Here is a 26,243-nt window from a genome sequence, read left to right as displayed (position 1 = left end):
GATCAAGTTTCTTTCTCTCTCTCTCTTTTCTTTTTTGGGGGGGGGGGGGGGGGGGGTGTGGGGGAAGGGAGGGGGTGGATTTGGCATAGGTGATTAAAGAACTGAAATATGTTTGATATTAATGATCAATTAATTGTTCTTTATATATAGGCTAACATATCTTCCTTTATTAGTGGTTACTTTTATATTCATCAGGGTATACAATAAGTTTGATTGTTCAGCAATTAGCTCCTCTCATCTCATTTAGTTTCTACTTTGTTGGGCTTAAGAAACTTCAAGGTTAAAATTAGTCAAAGAGTCATAGCCATAAGAGTTCTTAAATTTTTTTTTGGGGTGATAGTCTTCTTAATTTGAAATAGGAAATATCATGAGAAGTTTGTGAATATCTTAATATCTGACTTCTGTTCTATTTAAAAATATTTTGTTTTATTATCTTTCACAGTACAAGGTTTCATAACTTTTTGGGGGATGTGGCGTTTCTTTTTCTAATGGGTATTCTCTTTCTCTGTCTTAGCTAAAAACTACCAAATTCTTGTATGGGTGTGCAGTGGATACCTTAATACTGAAAGTTGATTGGCTTACTGATTCAATTGCAGCAGGTTCTATTATACCACCTGAGAACTGCAGCTCTTAATTAACTTATCACCAAGTAACCTTTTTTTTTTTTTTTTTAACAAAACTAAAGCATTCATAGGTCCAAGATGGTATTTAACATCAAGAAAACTTCAAATTATAAAACTTCCCAAACTGAAATATAAGAATTGCTACATCCCATAACACAGCCAACAAAAAATAAACTCCAACTAACATTGAGATCAGATTCATACACAGATGAGATCTGCTACAATATTTGGCATTGTAATAAACACACAGAAAATTGTTTCAGCTGCAACAATATTGCCTCATTTTACATAGACTACACAAACTAATTTGAGTCACATAACAACACTCAAGAGGCAGCTGGCAGTAACAAAATTTAAGAAGGGAATAAAAAACATCAAGCAATCAAGCAAGAAGAATAGAGCAGAAAACAAACTAGGATTTAGAGATACCTAAATTGAAGCATCCAGCTTCTGTTAGTATTTATATACTGTGAGGAAAGGAGTAAGGAAAATAGAGAGGCTACCATTAGAAGGTGGGGAAGGGGAAGGAACACGTGAGAAACCAAAGGGGCGGGAGGATTCTGCCGTTAGAAGGTGGGAAGGGAAAGCAACACGTGAGAAACAAAATGGAAGCAAATCAAGAGGTAGTAATTGTGGGTTTCTAAGGGTTTTAAGTTTGGAAGGCTTAGGTTTGGACTTTAAGTTATAATTAAATTTAGAAGAAGTGGGCTGGTGGAATTAAATTTAAAAGAAGTGGGCTTTATGGTGGAAATAGGTTCGTAATAATTTTAGTTTTATTAGTATTTTAAAATTGAAAAAAAAATCTAATTTAAAATTGTAGGATAAATTTAGGAAATAGGATGGGAATGACCTGGATGCTGACGTGGCTCAATGTGAGCGTAGCAACATTAAATGTTACGCTTTAGCTTTTAGTGATATATAGATATAAATTACACTTGGATGACAAAACCCCAATTTAGGGAAAATTTTCAATTAATTATATTTCAAAAAGGACAAAGTTTGGCTACAAAATTGGTTGTAGCCTAAGGTTACAACCTTATTCAATATCTTTTTATTGGAAGTGAATCTTGACAAATCCACCATTGGATTACATCTTCTTCTTATATCCTCTATACTTGCAAAATTTCTAGAAAATTAAAGATCAATAGCTATGTCATCAATAAATTATTTAAATTGCAAGTTTTTGTAGTTTAAAATTATGCATAAAATATAATTTTATAGATCATATAGTAAATAATATCCAATTGAAACAAAATTTGTCATGTGTATTAAAAGCGTAAAGAATACACAATTCAATGGTTAGATTTTCAAAATATGTAGTAATATTTATTTTATTGAGTAAGGTTGTAGCCTTAGGCTACAACCAATTATGTAGCTAAACTTTGTCCTTCCAAAAATAAGTTAACCATAAATCTGAGTTTATCTCATCAAATTGAAGGTTCATACTTGTATTTGGATGCATCAATTTCATTTATGCACTTTAAATTTGATTGAAAAACATTCAAATCATCAAAACCCCAAAATTTGGCCAAGTCCTAACCTTACCTTTTTAATCCATGCCCTAGTTACACATTATTTTAGTCAATTTAGTGAAATCATTTTTAGATTGTAAACCCTTAATTTAACGTTAAAAGTTTAGTCCTTAAAGAACCCTATTTTTTTTTTTTTTTTTTGAGAAACAAACTAACTACTAAACACACACACACACACACACACACACAAAGTTAATTACACTCTCTCAACAAACTCAAACACATTACTTAACCCTGAGTTAGGCCCTTTTGTAGTGGTACTTTGGGTTAAGTGACGTGTTTGAGCTTGGTGAGAGAGTATAATTAAGTGTGTGTGTGTTTCGTAATTAGTTTGTTTCTAAAAAAAAAAAAAAAATGCAATTGTTGTCCCACATCACTTGAGTGTAACTTTTTCCCATTGCTTAAAGCCCCACTCTACTACTACAAGAGTTAGGCCCTTTTGTAGTGGTACTTTGAGTTAAGTAATGTGTTTGAACTTGGTGAGAGAGTGTAATTAAGTGTGTGTATGTGTGTGTGTGTGTTTAGTAACTCTTTCCCATTGCTTAAAGCCCCACTCTACAACTACAAGAGTTAGGCCATTTTGTGGTGGTACTCTGGGTTAAGTAATGTATTTGTGCTTGGTGAGAAAGTGTAATTAAGTGTGTGTGTGTTTAGTAATTAGTTAGTTTCTAAAAAAAAAAAAAAAAAAAAAAAAAAAGTGGGTTGTTGTCCCACATCGCTTGAGTGTAACTCTTGAATCTCCACTCTACTACTACAAGAACCCTATTTGATAGATCATTATAATCTGGTCATATCTGACCAAATTGAAAGTTGCATTCTTTATTTAGGAAACTTAATTTCATTTCCTAGTGTTCAATTTAATGAGATAATAGCTAGAACATAAAAATCCTCAAATTAGGATCGCAAGCTGTAACCCTAACCCTAATACCTAAAATCTTTAATAATTCACTAACAACCACTATTTATCCTAATTAATGGTTTAAATTTTCAATGCAAAATCTCAATTACATGATTTAAAGATCAACTGGAAGAAGCTATAGCTAGAGAATACAAATCCCCAAATTAGGCACTACATTTGAAATTTAGGATTAGTGGCTTTGTGGGCACAACTGGATGTTAAAAGAAGGGAGTACAAGAACAACAGAGCGTTTCAAGCTGTTAAGGTTTCACTCTACCATTGAATTTATCTTGCTTTGATATATTAATTAGAAGAATTAGCCGTCCTCATTATGTTCTTTATATTATTATTTTTCTCTATCCCATTACTAATTGTTTCATGGTAGTTCTTGAATTATTGTGGATATCTATAATAGCTCTTTGAATTATTGTTTCTTCGCATCGCGCGGGCCTTCCTCAAAGAGTGGTGTTTTTAGGCTTTGAATCTTGGTTTGTAACTATGTATGTAAAAACACTACGAAAGGGACGCTTATTCTACTTCAAACATTATTGACACTAGTCGCAGACCCGTGCGATGCGCGGGAAAATTTGATATGAATATGTTTTATTGGATAATTATAGAATTAATATATTAGATTGTATATTTTTAAAAGTCAATATGTGTTATTTGAAATTATGTTTTATATTAGAAATTTTTTTGTGGTGTAACAACTAACAAATTAAATATATCTTGTAGTTGGGTATTATATACAGGGAGATATGTATGGAAATAAAATGCAATAATTTTTTTATTAAAAAAAAAACAGTGTGAGAACTATTAAACCAAGTTGTGACCATGTATACTTTTTTTATTACTATACAGATGTATGCGATTCAACACTTATAGGTATAGTTTTCTCCAAAACATAGATCTACGTCTCTTTCTTCCATACAATTGAAACTAAGTGAAAAAGTATATAAAGATAACTATGCAATAGATCATATTCAATAAATCATATATCATAAAGTGGAAATATAAAATAAAATGCAAAGAGCAAACTTTATTTCATCATATGAACATATGAACAAATCCTGCAATATATAACTCTTCAAATTTATAAACCACATGATTACTTAGATTTTATAGTAAAATAAGACCAATCCATCCATCATGATATTGCAGTATAGTCTAGATATAATTATATAAAAATCACGGTTTGTTGATCATGTTTCATAAACCAAAAGTGCCATCTATATATCTAATAAAATCTTTAAAGAGTAACCCTTGAGAATTCTTAATTTGAATAGCCGATTATATATATATATATAGAGAGAGAGAGAGAGAGAGAGAGAGAGAGAGATGTAGATGGTGGTGAAGGGGGAATGGTGGGGTTTGAACCACAAATAGGGAACACCATAAAGAATGTTTCTAGGCTATCACTTGAACCCCCAAAAATTAATCTAAGAGACTAGATGTAAGGATAATAGGAATTCTAAGGAAGAATCACTCTAACAAAATGTATTTTCAGTGACGAATTTTAGTGAGGAAAATTTTTTCATCGCAAAAATGTACCATATAGTGACGAAATTTATATTTCGTCACTATATATATAAAAAATTAGTAACATTTAGCGACGAAAATTAGATTTCGTCACTATATGTTGTGTTGAACTAAGGGCGCCAAACAAAAATGTGGGCACCAAACTAAATTCATCTACAGCAATTATTTCGTCGCTAAAAGTTTAAGTTTTTTGCGACAAAAAATTTTGTCGCTAAAGGTGTTGCTCAGAACATTATTAGTGACAAAACCCATTTCATCACTGAATGTGACAAATAGTGATGAAAATAAGTCGTCACTAAAAAGAAAATCATAAGAATCCGTATCATTATCAGTGATGAAACTGAATTCATCGCTAAAGGTAACCTATAGTGACGAAATACAATTCGTTGCTAAAAGTTTTATATTAATATCACATTCAGCCCACTCTTTTTGTTGTTTCACTTCCCACTCACTCTCTCTTTCCCTCACTCTTTCGGATCCAAACCGCCGCCTCACCTCAACTCGCCAATCGCCGTCGTTGCTGCCACCGTTCCAGCTCTTGAATGACAACCCCTATAACATCAGGAATAGCTTTAAGAGCATTCTCATCAGCTCTCTTATTAAAAATGCCATTTTGACACACCAAAAACCTACTTTATCATTTTAGCACATCATTTTACAACATACCATTTATCAGATGTTCTATTCTTCAATTCTATACATTAAAATAATATTCACTACACATTAAAATAATATATTTACTTAAAACCCAGCAATATACAATCACAGAACCCAGTGGCAGTCGCCACCAACCAAGAACCAACAACCACCGCCACAACAACAACCACCGTTACAACCACCGCCACAAACTACAACCACAATCACCGGATCCTCCAACAAATTCCAAATCCAAAAACCACAGCAAATGAAAAAAAAAAAAAGAAAAAAAAAAAAACTCAAAATCTTCAACAAAACCCTACCATACCTAGCACAGCCGGCCACCACCATACCCAAGCACAACCCATAATCACAATCACATGAAATCCACAACCGAAGGAAAAAAGAAAAAAAAGAGGGAGATCAGAATAGATCGCTCCACGGCGATGACCTCAGCGGTGAGGCTGAACTCCACGACGGCGGGCTGTGAAAGTGACAGGGAGGCTGAAAAAAAAAAAGACAGAGAGGGAGAGTGACAAGGAAAAAAAAAGAGAGATAGAGAAGGCGCAGAGAGAAAGTGACAGAAAAGAAAAAAGGGGAAAAAAAAAAAAAAAAGAAAAAGGGAGGGTGGGGGTTCTGGAGAAAGAAAGAAGAAAAAAAAGGAAGAGAGGTGAAATTGAGAAGATGAAGTAAGGCGGAGAAAGAAAGAAGAAAAAAAGAAAGAGAGAGAGAAAAAACAAATTAAATAAGCCAAATAGTGTTTGGTATTGATGTCCGTACCGTCTCATATTTGAGACGGTACTGTAAATATGTGTCAAATTTTTTGAGATTTGGAACAGCTAATGAGGGTCTGTTTTTGTGTTTGGTGTGCCAAATGTGTCAAATATTTGGCATTTGGTACATTTGAGAGAGGTGATGAGAATGCTCTAATCGGATCCTGAACAAGGCGAAAGGTTGCTACAAAGGTGAAAACGTTATTTACATGCAGAGGAATTCTAAAGAAATAACATGCTCCAAATGTTGCAAAAAAGATCAAAACAGGAGTTGACCAAAAGAGAATGCTATGATATGTTTTCTCTGACTGCACTTTAGATAGCCATTTGTACTCCATCTTCCTTAAATTTTCTATGACTTTCTTGAAATGGGTTTGCCAAGCATACAATTTCAAAACCTTCATGTTTACTAGAGCCTCAGAACTAGCCTTCAGTCTCTCATCTTGTGCCACTGTTAGCTTAGACTAAAACTTATGTTGTAACTTTGCAAGTGGAATATTGCAAAGCATGGTGAGAATTATCACCACCAGTGCTGCAATTGTTGCTAGCACCACTACACGAAAAAGAATTAGTATTGCAATACATAGCTGGAGGCTTGTTGTCCATGTCTGATGGAACCAAAATGGAAATTCTCCAATTCTAGAAGCATCTACTATAACATAGTCCATTATCTTAGCACCTAAGTGCATTAACCTGGCAGAATTGGATAATCTCAGTTGTTTATTATAATTGGTTGCTAAGAGCAATGACCTCACTTTCAGTCCAACAAGCCTGCTTCAGAAGAACCACTGCCTTTGTGACATGGATTGTATGCACTTTGAAAAGAAAAAGGCTATTGCCAATACATGTCCTTCATACTTGAATTTTCCTTTTCCCTCATAAGCCAATATGAAGGCATTTAGAAGTACTGGACCACTCGACAGTGTGAGAATATATAACAAAGCAAAGCACCCATATAAGAACATTTATTTCCAATGGATTAAAATTATTGCCTATAGGATTGATGTTTAGGATGCTAGTTTTGCTCTTTTCTTCTTATTCAATTGCTCCAAGAACTGAAAATAACAATTTTCTACTCGATCTGCCTTGCACAACCTGGGTATATGTTCATCCTCAAGATTTTTCTTCGTGCCCATTTTCATCAACGAATTCAACCACCAAAACCACAGTTTACTAAAGAATCCGGCTTTGGCATATGGAGTAACAAGTCCTACTGAATCACTTTCAAGCTTCATCTTTTTGTTTTCTCTTTGCTCTTTAATCTCTTTGTTTCATACAAGAATAGAATTATTTGTAAATATGGAATACTTGTCATCTAATTACTGATAGCACTCATTTAATTGAAAGTTTTTTTTTTTTTTTTTTTTTTTTTTTTTTTTTTTTTTTTTTTTTTTTTTTTTTTTTTTAAGTGAAAGGAATTGTATGGTTGTTATTAGTTTGAAAGAAAAGGAGGAAAAGAAGAAAAAATCAATATGCACATGCCATGTAGCTATGGTAGTGCAGGTGTACTAAGTAATGGAGATGCAGGTGCGTGTAAAGTGAACATATAAATATAAAAGATCTTATTATTTCATGAATATGAAAATTAATAGAGTTAATTTGGAATGTCACTAGATGCGTTTAACAGGGCTAATCTCATCCGAGTGAAAAACTTTGCATGTTCTTGTTCGTAGATTAGTCTGGAATGCATATATAAATCACATGCAGGGGTAGAGGAACATAGATCTCATCATAATATCTTTCTTTTTCTTTTTCTTTTTTGAGTAAAAGGTTAGAATTGTATTAAAATAAACTCTGTTGTTTACAAGTATGACCAAACCAAAAGAATGGCATTTGGGGGGGGTGCAACTACATCTTAGTCAGACCTCTGATGGACTGAATTACAAAGTTTGTCCAATAATAAGCAGACACAAAAAAACTAGCTCTAACATCATATCTGCTATGTTGCCACGAGGGCTTGGTACTCATTCAACAATCCTACTACACTTTCCATGATCCATTGTGACTGTGACTGAACATGCTTGAAGTAGTAACTGTTTCGTGCATTCCAGATTCTCCACGCCATGATTTCCCACCTGTCCAGTTCTGGTGGCTCCAACATTTCCTACATGTGTTGGAATAGCAGGAAAAAATCCACCACCTCGTTGCTGCATTTCTGTACATGCCCTCTAACCAGCGCCCATAAATTTCTTGTGAACGGGCACTTCCATAGTATATGAGCAACTGTTTCAGGTTCCTGGTAGCAAAACTTGCACATTGCCTCAGCCTGGACCTTTCTATGGCACAAGTTGTCCCTCGTTGGTAGACAGTTTAAGCATGCCCTCCACAGAAATGTTCACACCTTAGGAGGTACATTGAGCTTCCAAATTTTGCCCCATGTAACACCGTGTGCCCAAATCGACAAGTGTTCAACCAAGGCAACCAATTTTAGTCTCAGAGCTACTCTGTATGCAGTCTTCACTTCAATCCATACCAGCGTGTCCTGGGAGTCAAGATGGTTGAGGGGAAGAGATAAGATTTGCTTACAAGTTCTTGGGGTGAATGTTGCTACCAATTTACCCCTATCCCATTGCCGTGAACTATGGTTTATCAACTCACACACCTTCATCTCCACATTGGGCTCATGTAAGAATGCTGGTGCATTTGGGAGCCATTTATGAGTGGTGACCCCAATTTTGCTACCATCTCCAATATCTGCCACGTGGACCCTTCCCTTACCACCTCTCTTGCAGCCAGTAGTGACCTCCACACAACTAACGGATTAGAGCCCAACTCTGCCATCAAGAAGCTACAGTTAGGAAAATACCTCGCCTTGTACACCCTATAGAAGAGTGATTGTTCATTATGAATAAGCCTCCATGCTTACTTAGCCAACATTGCCAAATTGAAAGCCGATATATCTCGGAATCCCATGCCTCCCTTCTTCTTATCTTTACACAATTTTGTCTAGTTAATCTAATGGATATTCTTTTCATCCTTGGTTTGGCCCCACCAGTAATTTGATAGGAGGGAGTTGATTTTGTCACAAATGGCATTAGGCAGTTTGAATAGACACATGGAGTAGGTGGGTATAGCTTGGGCAACCGTCTTAATTAGAATCTCCCTACCTGCCTTAGATATAAGCTTTTCCTTCCACCCCATCACCCTTTTAGTGATTTTTTCTTGAAGCTCCTTAAAGGTATTAACCTTTGATTTTCCACACACCATAGGTAGTCCTAAATATTTTTCACAATTCGCCATCACCCTTGCCCCCATCATTTGTTGTATAGCCTTTCTCACTTCCGGTTTGGTGTTAGTGCTGAAGAATAAAGATGTTTTTTGTCTGTTGATAGATTGACCCGATGCAGCTTCATAAGTCCTCAATAGGTCTAGTAACCTTTGACACTCCTCCACAGTGGCTCGACAAAATAAGAGGCTATCATCAGCAAACAAAACGTGAGAGATACACACCCCATGTTGGCTAGCTTTTAAACCTCTTAAAGTATGGCTCTCTTCAGCTTTTCTTAGCATGGCAGACAAGCCTTCAGCACAAAGCAAGAACAAGTATGGGGAAAGTGGGTCCCCCTGCTTTAGTCCTCTTATTGGTTTAATGAATCCATATGTCTCCCCATTGATTAGGACCGAATATGAGGCTGTTGTAATTGTCTCCATGGCCAATTGGACCCATTTAGGATCAAAACCCAACTTTAGCATTATCTAACGTAGAAAGCCCCACTCCACTCGGTCATAGGCCTTACTAATGTCTAGCTTGACTGCCATTTGTCCCATCCTTCCTTTTCTTCGATTCCTCATCCTGTGTAACAACTCATATGCTACAGTAGTATTATTAGTTATAAGCCTATTGGGTACAAAAGCACTTTGTGCATCAGAAATCACCATAAGAAGGACAAGTTTCAAGCGGTTAGCTACAACCTTGGACACAATTCTGGATATTACATTGCCCAAACTTATTGGCCTATAATCAGACATGTTTTTCAATTCATTGTTCTTTGGAATTAATACAATATGTGTAAAATTCATATTATGCAACATATGGCAAGAATTTAAGATTTAAAGAACTACTATTGTAATATCTTGACCAACTATATGCCAATACTTTTGAAAAAAGAAAGGGGGCATACCATCCGGTCCGGGAGATTTTGAGGGCTGCATCTGAAACAATGCTTGCTTTACTTCCTCAGAACTGTACCTTTGGAGTAAGGTTGTGTTCATATCTAGGGTGACTACTTGATCCATTGCTTGTAATACCCCACTAAAATCTATCGGGTTGGAGGAGGTGAATAAATCCTTGAAGTAGTTGATGGATGTCTTGGCAATCTGATCATCGAAATGGCACCATACCCCAGTTTGAGATGTGATTCCAGAAATATGGTTTTTTCTACGTCGTTGGCTGGCTCTTTGGTGGAAGAACTTTGTGTTTTTGTCGCCTGTTGGTAACCAAATTGATCTTGACCTCTGCTGCCAATAAACTTCATCTTGGTGGAGGAGTGCATTGATCTCATTTTTCAAGGCTTTGATTGTTGGCTGGTTTGCTGGATTATTTTGTAAAGCTAATTCCTCCAAGGCCGACTGCCTCTCTTGGATTTTTGTTTTAAAGTTCCCCACTATGTTGCGACTCCACTCAATCAGGGCTTGCCTACATCTTCTAATCTTCTCAAACAACCTAAACATAGGGCTGCCAACCCCACTCTTGGCCTCCCAAGCAACCCGGACCACCGCCTCACATCCTTCATGATATGCCCACTTTTCCTCAAACCTTCTTGGTATTTTTTTCTTCCTGTATGTTTGGTTAGGCATGGATATATTGATAATAATTGGATTGTGATCAGAATAGGAAGATTGGATGTGAATGACCTTTGCATGGGGAAAAAGAGATCTCCATTCTGAATTTGCACATGCTTTATCCAACCATTCTTGAACAAAAGCATCCCTAGGGTGTCCATTATTCCATGTGAAGATATTTCCTTGAAAACCCAAGTCCACCAAGCCACAATGAAGGAGTGCTACCCGATATTCCATCATTGGTTGTTGTTGTTTTGGTAGGCGTCCCTGCTTCTCTGAAGATTGTAAAATCTCATTGAAGTCGCCACAACATAACCATGGGACCGCAAATCTTGTGTGCAGGTGTTTTAAGAGTTGCCAAGATTCCCTCTTCCTTTGCTCCTCCGGCCATCTGTAAAAACCTGTTAACCTCCATGGTGGGTCTGATCCATTCAATATGAGTGCATCAATGTGATTGGGTGAGTAGGTTTGTATGTGTAAATCCACATCCTCCATCCACAGTAATGCCAAGCCACCTCTTCTCTGTTCACTTGGTACAGCTAACATGCAACAGTAGGGTAAATCAGCCTAGATCCGCCGCATCTCCTCGACTGATTGTTTGGTTTCCATCAAAGAAAATTGACATAGTAAGGATGTCAAATTACATAGTCATGGCTGCTAAACAAAATTGACAGACTCAAACTAGAACTGAGTACTTTCCAACAGTTGGGGTTTATCTCTCATTGTTCTGTCTAGTAATCTGTCTGATGTTTGTTTAATACGTTCTGTTTATCTCAACTACTGGTTTGCAGTTGTACTTTATTATGGTTTGGAATAAATACTATCTTGTCCTAAACATGAAGGAAAGCACAAATTATTTATTTTCTTGTGAATGAGAATTTCAAAGTGATTCCATGTAAAAATATCAAGTTCATGAGTATGACATACCTCAATAAGTTTAAAAACAGGTTCTCTCACGTATAGCTGGTAGTTTATACAAAAAGCTTTGCTGCATGCATGTATTACAATAAAAGAAACCAATTCAGCATTAAGTTCAACTGCTTAGAAACATAAGCAATGCCGCCTTTCGATTAACCATATTTTCATTCATTGATGAGGGAGACGATCTGAATGGTCTCACATTTATTAGAAAATAATAACACTAATGTTATTGACCATGATGGTGATAATGAATTCTGTATGGGATGCATGTGGTGTGGATATGAAAGTTTTGATTTGTGTTCATCGTGGACCACTGAATAAAAACAACGTTTTAAAGAGTGCAAGTGAATCATACAACACAAAAGAAAAGAGGAATCATACCTAAAAGGTTAAACAACTGATTGACCATGAATTGTTAGAGATTCCCAATTCCCAGAAATAGTTTTGTACGGAAATTGATTCAAGTCTATATATTTGTTTGGCTTATTCATTTAATAACATTAGTTTTTGGGTTGGATATTTCTCTAAGCCTCCAACTTGATGTAGAGTCATGGACTCTCACTTAAATTGAATTTTAGTTGGATTTCCACTAAAAAAAGGATTTGCTCTTGAAACACTGGACAGTACTGATCTGCCTGTTGGACTTTCCACTATGAGATATTCTATTCTTTAAAAGAATTTTTTTTTTTTTTTTTTTTGAGAGAGAGTTTCAACCTATGACATCTACTTCTGATGATATAGCTCTTTATTATCAGACCAAGACACCAATAAATTTTTGATGTAGGTGAGAATCTCTTATTCAACCATCAGAAACTTAACCAATTGAGCTAATTAGAACTCACTTTAAGAGAAGTTAGTGTACCATATGGATAAAGAAAAATAAAAATAAAAAACACATAGCAAGTTGTGATTAATAGAGCATAGAGTGAATTTGGATTTGATCTGAATTCTGATTGTGCTTCGACTTTAATTTATTATATATGATATGGCCATAGTGTGGGATTATCAGCAACGACACCTAATGTGATGGCCATAGAGTGACTGAGTTATTGGCCTCACCTACTAGGTCTTGTAGTAAACTTGTAATATTATTGTTTGGTTAGACTTTAGAGGACCTACTACCTTGTTTGATGTTGTTTTTACACTCTTTAAATTTTCATCAATAAAATTTGTAACCTTTTTTAAATTAAAAAAAAAAAAAAAAGTTATTAGGGGTAAAACTATCAAAAGAAATATATAAAACTATATTCTTCTACCAGTTGAGATTCTCTGCATCTCCTTGAATGGAATATATAATGTGGAGAAATAAATCTATGACAATAAGTATCATGACAAAAGTCTATATTTTTTCCTTGGAAAATCTTTTCTTAGAAACAGCAAATTACGGAATTTATTAACAAGACGTCAAGACGTGTCATAGACTGTCTTACCTCTAATCTAATACATTTGAGTGACTCCATTGTTTTTTTTCTTTTTTTTTTTAATAATTAATTCGCTGAATATTTGTGTTCATTTATCTTTTCTTCCCTCCTTCTTTCAGAGTAATCAAATCAAAGTTCCTGATGCTTTTTTTTTTTCTTTTCCTTGAATAAAGTTTCTGATGCCTTAAAATCAACTGACATTGACATTTTTTTTTTCCTTTACTGTGAGAATATCTAAATTCCAATTTTCCTCTCCCATTATTATAGCTATCAAATTATTAAAATAACAAAAAAAAAAAAAAATCCTTCCTATTTGGGCCAGATCCACTTGATGGTTTATTTAAAATAACACGAATAGAAAAAAAGGATCCACTATTCATGGCTTTGCACAGCCATACGAATAAAGTTCACAAATAGCTACCGATGAACAAAAATCTTCAGTCCTGTTAAGAGTGTTTCCTTTAATATTCCATCAGTGTAGTATGTCATGTGTCTAATTTTTATTTATCAATTTTTTTTTTTTTTTTGGTGGGGGGGGGGGGGGTTTGGGTTATGGTAATCAATTATAAGAGGCTTAATTAACTTGATTAATATCTTGTGAGTTTCAGTTAATTCAACTGGTAAAGTTTCTGATGGTTAAATAAGAGATCTGAGGTTTAATCTCCACTTATACCCAAAAACTGATTGGTTTCTTAGTTGAAACTCTATCAAAAAAAAAAAAAAAAAAAAAAATACTTGATTACTATAGATTATAAAATGGAGCACTTAGGATTTATTCACCACCATTCAAAAATGGCAAAAGGTTTTACCAAATTCACATTTGTAATATGGAGGATCTTTCCTTTTGCAAAAACTCACAAATTGCATTTCAATCGTGCATTTGAAGCTAATAAAAAGAAGTTGGAGCTAGTTGCAAAAGTAAAACCCCTTCCACCCTATTACTTTAACAGCCTTTACTCTATCGAAAGTCCACTTTTTTATTTTTCTTTTTTCAGTCCACTTCTGATATGGCATATCATCTCCGACCGAATATATTTTTATATATGTAGTGTAGCATCTCATCTCCAACAAAATAAATTTTGTATAAATAGCATCTCATCATGTCAAGAATATGAGTGGTGCATAATAATTGAATTTTGTATATCAATATCAGATGCTTCCATATAATGTGTGTGTATGTGTGTGTACATACACTAGACATACAGTTGACACACAACGTCAAGGAAAGTGAAACATTATCCATCTGTTCATTGTGAAGTCAAAAGTGGCTTCCCTTCACCCCTATACTATATACATTGTGAAGATCAAGAAAAGGATTAGGCTCTAAAACTAGGTCTTAGGAAAATAAGATTAGGAAATTAAAAAAATTAGATATATCAATATGATGGAAGGCATCCACAGAAATGTAAAGGATTTGGGTGCTCAATCAAATAGGGAATATTCTATAGCTAAGGATTAAAGTAATGTGTGACATACCATCACTAATAGCAAGAACCATTGTGCAATCCATCACTGTAGGTATCCTGTGAGCCACAGTGATCACAGTACATTCTGCAAATTCAGTCCGAATAGTTTTCTGCAGAATCATATCAGTTGCATTATCAATTGAGGCAGTTGCTTCATCGAGCACCAATATCTGACTTCTCCTCAAAAGTGCACCAAAATAATTGCCGCTGCCCCATGCTCCAATTAGATCCATCTTCCACAACTGAGTAGCAGGTTCACAGTTGTTAATGGTGATCACATTCAAAAAATTAGCACATGCCACATATTAAAGTATTGAAACTAACCTAAAGAGTCTAGGCCCTCTTCTTTCTTCTGAACAGTCTCTTGTAGTTGACACTTTCCAAGTACCTTCAAAATGCACATTGATATATCAGTCTGCATTTGCAACCCAAGCAAAAATGCATGACCTGAAAAGACTAATCACTACTTTATACCATAATTTTTTAACAAGCGTAGATCCAGTAATAATATCCAGTATAAAGCAACCATAGGTAGAACAGATTGAAGTATCACCTCCCATATTTCCTGGTCAGAATGCTGGCATAAGGGGTCCAAATTATATCTGACAGTCCCATTAAAAAGAGTAGGATCTTGAGGTATTATTCCAAAACGTGACGTCAAATCATGTAGTCCAATTGTAGAGATGTCAATGCCATCAACTATAATCTTCCCTCCAGCTGGCTCTACCAGACGGAACAGAGCACTAATGAGAGTAGTCTTCCCACTGCCAGTTCGGCCAACAATACCAATCTTGTGCCCTCCTTCAAAAGTGCAACTTATTCCACAAAGAATAAGAGGTGCGTTGGACCTATATCTGACCTGGTTTCATACAAATTTTCTTGGTATGTACATCAACTTTCCTTTGATTTAACAATAAAAGAATCAACATTTGCCTGCAACTCTTGAATCTCCACTTTACCAACAGCTGGCCAATTAGTTGTGGGGCGGTTCCCTTCTATCACTTGGGCGGCTTCACTCGGAATATGCATGTATTGATTTAAACTTTCAACAGAAATTATTTTATTTGCTATTGTGCAATGCTTTTGAATTGAAGTGACAAGCTTAATATTCAAGGAAAGACCATAAGAAATTGCCATCCCAATAAATCCTGCGAAAATATCATATAGGAGAGTCAGTAGTTCAATTTCATTCTATGAATTTTATTTCCAAAATTTCTTCCTATAAAATAAAATACATACATAGGAATCTAGTACCAGTATAACAAATGGCTGCATTGATCATTCTTCCAAGGATAACAAATATATACTCACCAGAGCTGAAAGTCCTGGTTGGAAGCAAAACCATGCAAAGTGCTGCAAAGGCAACTACTGCTGCACTTACTATTTCTATCCATTGAATCAACCACTCGTTTGCTGAAAAACTGTGAAAAAAGGGACTAGCATTTGTGTCAATAAGGTCAAAATTCTTTGCAGAGAACTGGCTTGCCTTATCAAAAGCCCTTATTGTCATGGCTCCTGCTGCAGATTCAGCAAGGTGATTTGCTACTAAGGACTTGGTCGTTCCATTCATCTGCATCAATTCTTTTGCAGAGGTAAAGTAATATCTCTAGCAAAAAGAAATGCCAATTTAATTTCAAATTTACTTATCAAAAAAGTAGAAAAATAAATACAATTGATCCAATCAGATAAACATGATCAAAGAAAGGAAGGATAATTGCTAATTAAGTACTTATCCACTATATTAGCATCATGCAGCCAAGGGTAATGACTACAGATTGTTATAGAATATTAAAGAGAACCGCTTCCAAAAAATTATTCATGAAAGGACCTTAAATATTACCTGCAAGCTAATTGCAAGATAAACCATTGGTATAGAGACAAACAGGACCTGCCAGGTGACAACAGCTAGTACTACAAAATTAGCACAAGCGTTAGTGGCAGCTGTAAGAGAACAGATAAGGCAGAATGCGACATCAAGATCTATGATACTCAGATCATAAGAGACCTGCACATAATGGTGGGACACATGAGAAACATTAGTTTTAAAAATCAATATATAGGGACACGAACCTTTCATGTTCAAGATGCTTACCCAACTAAGTATTCTTCCCTGGGGTGTGGAGTCGTAGAAAGACATAGGTGCATGAAAAAGGGAGTCTAATAGCTGTGAAAACAAGGATTTTGAAGATTTCATACCCAAAGCAACAGTAGAAAGATATCTACTTATATAAATCAGTATTGAGGCTAATCCAATCAAGATATAAACCAAGACCAATCTAATTGTGCTGACATGTGGATTATCAACTTAAGCAGCCATCCAAGAGGTTTGTGATATCTGAGCAGCCACAAATAAAATTTGAGAGAGACAGGCAATGAAAAAGTACAAGAACCCTTTGTTCTGATCCAGGTATTGCATGTAAGGTTTGAAGCTTGTATCTCCTATTTCTCTCTCTTCTTGCTTAATCAATTGATCACCTTTGTATGCTTTCAATTCCTTAGCTACATAAGTGTTCCTAATCCCTGTAGATGATGCTCCTTGTCTATGAGTAGACCTAACAACTGTAAGCCTTTTGGAACCTGCCGTCTCTTTGTGCACATTAACAAGGTCTTGAAATTCTGTGCTTGAAGCCAACAACTGATGGTAAGGAGCCTCTTGTAGGATTTCCCCATCTGACATCAACTTTCCATAAAACCAAACTCACATCTAATCATCATGTGGAACTAATCAAATCTAACTAAGGAATAATTCAATAACAAATTATATAAAAAGTAAAGTAAGGACACTATGTTGTGCAGGTTAAGTGACACTTTCAGTGCATAGTTCATGGCATTACTAGAGAATGAAAAAAGAAGAAAACAATGGCGGTTTTGTGATATCTCCAAAATAGTTGGTGTGTTTCTAATGGGGAAAAAAAAAACCTATTCCTGTCATTAACCTCACCAAGTGCTGTGTACTTCAGTCTATTATTAACTTCAGTTTACTAACCAAAACAGAATTGAAAGCAGGCAGGAAGTCAACATGATGGCTCACAAGTAAAACAGTCTTTGTTGAAAGCGCTTCCATAACGAACTCCTGTCACAGTTTAAGTAAGCTTGCACTTGAAGTTAGAATTTGAACACAAATAGATAGTAAAAAAATTACAAAGATGTTGAAGGTGCTGGGAAATACAATTACATTAAATATGCTTGTAGCAGTCTGTGCATCCAAAGCACTGAATGGATCATCTAAGAGATATATGTCAGAATCCTGATAGAGAGCACGGGCAAGTTGAACACGTTGCTTCTGACCTCCACTCAAATTAATGCCTCTCTCCCCTATTACAGTGAGATCACTAAAGGGAAGCAACTCGAGGTCCTTAATCAACGAACACCTTTCTAGTGTTTCTCTGTATCTTTCACTATCCATGGCAGACCCAAAAAGTATATTCTCCTGTATTGTCCCACTTTGTATCCATGCTGTTTGAGAAACATAGGAAATCTTCCCATGGACTTTGATCTGTAATTTTGATAAATGGAATTAGATTACTAAGTTAGAATACTCGAACTTTTTTCAATTTTAGATGGGCATTACAATCATGCCATATGGACATATTCCTGGAAATTGGAAGTGTTGGAATGAATATGATATGAGCCTGTTCTAACAAAAGTTGTGTTGGTTAAAAGTTATTACAGGAACAATAAACCTGTTGGATGTGCTAAAAAGGTTGATATCTTGAAGGCCTATGATTCCTATGAATGGGATTTTGTATTGGCTGCCATGCTAAGTTTTTTCTTTTCTGGACCAAAGTTTGCCTTACTACTACTTTTTCAAGAAACGGTTGTCTTACTACCCTAAATACTCTATTGCAGTCAATAGAGCATTGATGGGTCATTTTGAAGGGAAAGAAGGGTTAACACAAGAAGATATGATTCTTTGTAATGGCAATTCGAGTTTTAACAAGGAAGTGGGTTTTGGTAGATGATTTGTGTATCATCTAGGTGTGCTAAAATTTTGCTCACTCATTGGTGTTGATGTTGATTCCAAATCTGAGCTTCTTGGAATTTTAAAGTTTAAGGAAGATGAGCTTCCCATTAGGTACCTAGATCTCCATACTCCCTCAATTGCTGTCGGATCTGCTCCTTGTCGTCATGGCACCACACCCGCAAAACCAACCAAATCTGATCACTTATCAGATGACACTAGCTGGTCGAACTCTAGCATTCCAGGTAAGCAATGGGCAAACTCTTTCTGAAATTGATCTCATCATGTCCTTAGCAGGTGGTAAAGAAACCCACTAGAACCACCCTAAAACCCCAATAAATATGTGCCTTTATTTGTGAATTTGTGTGTGGAAGTGCATCCAACACAGAAATAGACGCTATAATCTAATTTCGGAGGGTTTTTGGAAACTGCTTCACACCGAGCTTAGTTCCAAATGACACGAATCAACCTTTTAAAGATTCTACAGCTAAGATAACTTATTTTAATTTCCTGTTATTATTATTGATTATTCAAATTAAACTTTGTTTATTGGCATTAAGAATTTGTGCCGCTAAATTATTTTCCAACACTATGGACAGAGAATTGTTTATGATATAGGTAGCTCTTGTTCAGCCAAGTTATCCAATCATATTCTCAATGGGTAATGCCAGTGGAACTAGCCTCAGCTAGGTGAGGTCTGATGATTTAGTCCAAATACAAAGTAAGTTGTGGGCATTCAGTTGGGTGATATTGATAAGGTTGACTTGTTTGCTTTTGAAAATAAAAAAGGATAATTGCAAAGGTACCTGGAAGGCCATATGTGGTAAGAAGCTTTGTATTTTTGAACTTTTTCACATTCATAAAAAGAAGTTTTTTTTAGGATTTTTAATGTAGGCTGATTCTAAGACAAAATTTAGTGTATTTTGGGATTTGAATTGTATTTTAATATTGCGTAATGAAGTCTACACCTCTCTCGCAAACTCACACCTCTCATTTACATATTCTTTAGTGCATTTGCACCATAAATCATGCAGCTTAGATTCTAGGGTTTAAACATTGGGGTTTTTGTCAAGTTTTTTTAGATTAAGTCAATTATATTGAAATTTCTATTTCAAATGCTTGAATTTCATGGGGTTTATTCCCCTTTGGTGCCTTTGAGGCAATAGGTGTGGGTTTTTGGCTAAATTTATGGGTGACTCATTCCATGGTTGTGTTCATAATGCACGCCATGTGTTCGACAAAATGTTCACGTGAGATTTTTGTCATGAAATCATTGTCCTAGTGACATGATTGACTTTTTTTACCTTGTCATTGGCCTAGATGCATCTTAGATGTCATGCATTCACATTCCTTGAAACTAGTTTGCATCAATTTAGGAAGCCTTATGCACAAACTCATTCTATTTGAGCTTGATATTGATCCTTTTGCCTTCAACTCTAATTTCTTTAAGGATCATGGCCCCTAAAAGATCTTGGACTAGTGCATCCTCTTCTCACTTTGACAAGAATAGATTTAAAAAGCCAATGCCTCCAATGCATTTCATGAGTGACATTGTCATAGACGTATGCACACCAAGTGTGACCTCCCTACCCTATCCAATACTTGTGTGCCCAAAATTTTAGTCTAGAGGGTGGGAAAGCCTTAACAGAGAGTTCATAGAGCCTGCACCTATCTTTATCTGTGAGTTTTTTTTTTTTCTAATTTTCATCATATCACAGGGGAGGACATGTTCCATACGGTTGTTTGAGGTATTTGGTTTGAGGTCAATCCTAATCTCATTTCTAGTTTCATACACATTCCCTATGTTAAGGACCCTTTTCCAAGTCTTATGAAGACCATGAGCACCCTAATCTCGACGAGGCTCGTACACATCTTTGTTGATGTAATACCACTTGGATTGGCAAGGTTGTCCAAACTGATGATTTTCTTCCCGAGTACCACCTACTAGGTCGAGTCTTATGTTCCAATTTGTATCCCATTCCCCACACATCTTATTTTCATCCTTGTCATGTTCGGATGATGTACGATCTTCTCACTAATGCTCCTATTCACATCAATCTTCATATTTTTAGGGTTTTATTGAGATTGCTAAGTGTACCAATGCTAGGTTTGTTTACAAAATATCTCACCTTATATGATAATTGTATGTAAAATGCATTATGTTTCCTTCGAAAAAAAATAAAAACTTACAAATAACAAATATAGATAGCTTAATTAAGAAAATATAATATATTGTATTAACTATACTTTGTTAGAAAATAATCATATCATTTAAGAAGAGTTTGGGACTAACACTTATAAGTATTATCTCCTATTTCATTTTTGACTTAACCAAAAAAAAATCGTCAACGTGGGTCAACGACTAGTTATGATAGAAAAAATTTCTGACTTGTTTCAAGAGGTGGCCACTTCTAGCCCAAAGCCTACTTCTATTTAAACCCTACATCAACCCTAACCAAAAGAGAAGAGAGGCGGCCACTGGATCCAAAAGAAAAACATTGTTAACTTGTTTTTTCTTCCAATCCTCTCCAAATTGACAAAACCATTGAGAGTAGATTCAGCCACCCAAAAACACTAGATCATTGATCATTAGTCAGAGTGGCTATACTGAAACCACATAGACGAGATCAAATCTTCAAGTGGCCTTGAAGTAACCGAGAATTCAGTTTGTTAGTTAAAGTTTCAACTCTTGCGGTGGCAAATCACTATATATAAAGACAAAGGCTTCAGGAGTAGTTCCAACAAGAGTTTGGGTCTCCGATACAAGTCAGGTTAAATATACTGGAGGTCTCATAAATCTTGATTGTATCCAACTTTTTCATAGGGGATTTGATGAGACTAGACTAGGCCCCGAAGTGTTTTTTCCTGTTGGGTTTTCACTTTTGAACAATTCCTTATCTCTCGTGGCTATAGTTATTATTTGTCCGTGCTACTGTTGAATATTGATTAATTAACTACCCAACTAATAAGTGAATAAATTGGTTAAAATTGGGCAGTTAAGCCATGCTAGGGGTCTAAACATAACTCATAGTTTTGTATTTTTGAACTTTAAAAGAAAGTAAAAGAGCTGTAGTAACGTACAGTTCCCTGAATCTTTGGAACTTCTCCAAGGATTGCTGCTAGAATGGTTGACTTGCCTGAGCCAACTTCTCCACATATAGCCACCTTTTTACCAGGTCTGACCTCCAAATTTATGTTTCTCAGAGTGGGCTTCAATGAATTTTCTTCTCATGAAAATTTGGCTGAGTTAATAAAAATGGTGTGATTCATGCTCTCCATGTTGCAATTCTGCGGGACATGTGTACTTTGCAGCTCTGGTGCCTCAAGGAATTTTACTATACGTGCAAATGCAACCTTCGCTTGAATGGTCACCCCAATAACATTAGGAATATCAGTAATCGGATCCTGAAGAAGGCGAAAAGTTGCAATGAAGGTAAAAATATTATTTGCATGTAGTGGAACTGAAGAAGGCGAAAAGTTTCAATGAAGGTAAAAACATTATTTGCATGTGGTGGAACTCCGAGGAAATAACATGCCCCAAAGGTAGCAGATGAGACCAAAAAAGGACTTAACCAAAAGAGAATGTTATGAAATGCTTTGTCTAACTGAACTGCAGATAACCATTTGTACTCCACTTTCCTTAAATTTTCTACGACATTCTTGAAATGGGTTTCCCAAGCATGCAACTTCAAAACCTTCATGTTCACTAGAGCCTCAGAACAAGCCTTCAGTCTCTCATCCTGCACCACCATTAGCTTAGACTGAAACTTATGCTGTAACTTTCCAAGTGGAATATTGCAAATCACGGTGAGAATGATCACCACCAGTGCTGCAATTGTTGCTAGCCCCACTGCACGGAAAAGAATTAGTATTGCAATACATAGTTGGAGGCTTGTTGTCCAAGTCTCATGGAACCAAAATGGAAATTCTCCAATTCTATAAGCATCTACTGTAACATAGTTCACTATCTCAGCACCTGAGTGCACCAACCTGGCAGAATTGGATAATCTCAGTTGCTTATTATAAATGGCTGCCAAGAGCAATGACCTCACTTTCAATCCAACAAGCGTGCTCCGGAAGAACCACTGCCTTTGTGACATGGATTGTATGCACTTTGAGAAGAAAAATGATATTGCCAATAAATGTCCTACGTACTTGAATTTTGCGTTTCCCTCAAAGGCCAATATGAAGGCATTTAGAAGTAGAGGACCACTAGACAGTGCGAGAATATATAACAAAGCAAAGCACCCAGATAAGAACATTTCTTTCCAATGGATTAAAATTATTGCCTGTAGGATTGATGTCTGGGGTGATGGTTCTGCTCTTTTCTACTTATTCAATTGCTCCAAGAACAGAAAATGACAATTTTCTGCTCGATCTGCCTCACGTAACTTGGGTATATCTTCATCCTCAAGAGTTTTCTGCCTGCCCCTTTTCATCAACAGATTCAGCCACCAAAATGACATTCTACTGACAAATCCAGCTTTGGCAAATGGAGTAACAAGTCCTATTGAATCACTTTTGTGCTTCATCCTTCTTTTTTCTCTTTGCTCTTCAAACTCTCTATTGCATGCATACTGATTCCTTGCTCCAATTGGACTTGAATTTAATTGGATTGGTCTTCCTTCTTCATCATGGCCCTTGTAAAAGTAAAGTCCATTGGTTTTTTTCTTTGCACAAATCTACTTGCATTAAAATTCAATTAAACACAAAATTGATTATTCAACATTATTCTAAAACCAACTATAAAATGCATAAATTAACTCAAAATAAGTATGATAATGCTTTCTAATAATGATATAAATATGTAAAATTAAGCTATTATCACATACAAGAATGGAATTATGTGTATATACAGAAAACTTGCCATCTAATTACTTATAGGACTCAATTAAAAATTAAAAATTAAATAAAGTGAACAAAATTGTATGGTTGATATTATTTAGAAAGAAAATCAGTAAAAAAAAATGGTATGCACATGCCATATAGCTATGGTAGTGCAGGTATACCGAGCATTAATAGAGATGTAGGTGCATGTAAAAGAGCACATATAAACTATACAAGATTTGCTTATTTTCATCAAAATTAAAATTAATAGAGTTCATTTGGAAAGTTACAGGATGCATTTAACAGGGCTAATCTCATCTTAGTGGAAAAATTATGCATGTTCTTGTGATTTTAGCTTCACTACTAGATAACACCAACACGGCAACACCATGTAGAAAATCTCTCAATTTGAACCCACGGGTGTATAAAACTAGGTTTGGATGATTTCTCTAGGAAATTCAAGTTGGCCACCTTTACAACCTCTCGTTTTGAAGTTATAATAATGCCTTTTATACTTAATCCCTATAGGGTACAAAAACCTAGCTCGATCTGATACCAATTGAAAGGTTATGACTTAGACGCCATTAAAAAGTTAATAAGCATAATTATGCCAAATTATTTGATAAATCGATTATGGTATTCAATTAAATTCCAATTAATAGCCACAACAACAAATCACAATATAATATAAAGTGAAAAATATAAAGAACGCAAACCTCTAGTCAAAACTAAAGGAAAAAACATGCCGAGAGTTTACCACCAACCCTAAGGTAAAATCCACTATTAGATTTGAAGCTTTTACAACTAAAATAAACCCTTACTTCTAGTTGATACCTCAATAGTAACTAACACATCACCACATGTTACTCCAACCCAGTTGGACTCTTCTAATATGTATTCTTCCAAATATAAACTTCCTTATCGTGACTACAAGGATCACCAATTTTCTCAAGAACTATATATTCTTCAAATTCACTTTAATTTCTCCTGCTAGATGGCGAATAGTGAGAATTAGGTTATAGAAACATTAGGAACATGTGAAAATCCCTCTCTCCTTGTATTTAGTCGACTCTTATGATCCCTTAAATACTTCAGCAAGTAGGGCTCAAAATCCAAGTCCTAAGCCAACTTGATGGGCCTAAATGAGATCTCGGAATCCTTTGAAACTCAATCGATAGAGACTATTAAGATTTTGTCGAGGCACAACTCAAATCGATCGTGTGTTGATGAGTTTCTAAAAAGTTCCTTTTCTTAAGATGATCTTGGGTATTCGTTTCGGACTTGAAATACACCTCTATGAACACACAAGACTTACAATTTGTTCATAGTTTGCCAACACTCATAAAAACCTAACAAATTTGTTTTGACATTTGTTTTATGTGCCAATTAATTAGTGGTGCAGATTTTCTTTGTAGTTTTGGTTAACTTTCTGTTTATATTGGTTTGCTGTTGTTGCACTTTACTGTGGTTTGGAATGGATACCAATATGTCCAAAAGATGAAGAAAAGCTCAAATTATCTATTTTCTTGTGAATGAGAATTTCAAAGTGTTTCCATATGTGCAAAAATATTTAGTTCATGACTATGACATACCTCAATAAGCATAAAAACAGGTTCTTTCTCCTTCACTTAGCTGGTACGTAGTTTATACAAAAAGCTTTGCTGCATGCATGTATTCCAGAGAAACCAATTCAGTATTAAGTTCAACTGCTTAGAAATATAAGCAATCACTAACCATATCTTCTGTCGATGATGGGGGAGAATTACTGAAAGGTCTCACATTTATTAGAACATAATAGCAATAATGTTATTGTCAATGATAGTGATAAGCAATCCTGTATGCGATGCATGTGGATATGAAAGTGTGTTCATCATGGACCACTAAATGAAAACACGTTTAAAAGAGTGCAAGTGAGTCATACAACACAAATTAAAGAAAAGAGGAAGCATACCTAAAGGGTTAAACAAGTGACTGACCATAAATTGTTAGAGAATCCCAATTCCCAGAAATAGTTTTCCAGGTAATAACTTTAGTTTTTTTGGGTTTAAGTCCTGGACTCCTCTAGTCTCAAGTAAATTGAATTTTAGTTGGATTTCCACTAAAAAGATAAATGTACTTTTGAAACTATGGGAAGCGATCTCCTGCCGGATTTTCCACTATGAGATATTCTATTCTTTAAAAGAAGTTGATGTAGGTACTAAGTTTAAACTTGGGAATTATGGTTGGTTAATTAGGGAGCTAAAGAATCATAGTAGGAAATGTTAGTGGGATGTTGTCATGGCTCACGTACGTCTCTTCTTTTGATCAACAAATGGCTTTTATTTTTTATGGTGTGTTTGGATGACATGATTTGGGTGTTTAGATTTGGATTTGAATTTGGTGATTGAAATCCAAATATCTTGTTCGTATAGTTTAAAAAATGTCAAAGATTTGGATTTGACAAATCCACAAATGATTTAAAATCTTTAAAGTGCTTGGATTTGAAATAACTCCTAAAAGTAAAGTCAATAGATTTGAAATCAAGATATTTCAAATCTATTAATTTAAAATCCAAATCTAAATCCAAATCCAAGTTTCCAAACACAATCTTAAGTAATAAGTGGGTCATTTTCACCTTTATCTCAATTAATTTTCGGAAATCATTACTAAAAATAAACGTATAACGATTTGAAATATATAATGTTACGTTTTAGGTTGGCATATTCCATGCAAAAAAATCATGAATAAAATTTTCAACCTTTTCTAGAAGGGGAAAAAAAAGGTTCTTGAGGTTAAAAATAGAATTATAAAAATAAAACTATACTCTTCTACTGGTTGGGATTCTTTGCATCTCCTTGAAAGGGATACATAATCTGGAATTATAA

General features: G+C 35.3%; 1 pseudogene; it reads right to left on the bottom strand.

Moving 5' to 3' along the window:
* Positions 1-14,215: 14,215 nt before the first annotated feature.
* LOC126700278 (ABC transporter C family member 10-like) lies at positions 14,216-25,543 on the bottom strand (annotated as a pseudogene).
* Positions 25,544-26,243: the final 700 nt, after the last annotated feature.

Source organism: Quercus robur, chromosome 9, assembly GCF_932294415.1.
Source record: "Quercus robur chromosome 9, dhQueRobu3.1, whole genome shotgun sequence".
NCBI lineage: Eukaryota > Viridiplantae > Streptophyta > Magnoliopsida > Fagales > Fagaceae > Quercus > Quercus robur.
The sequence above is the reverse complement of the archived record's forward strand: the minus strand, read 5'-3'. Positions and strand labels throughout refer to the sequence as shown.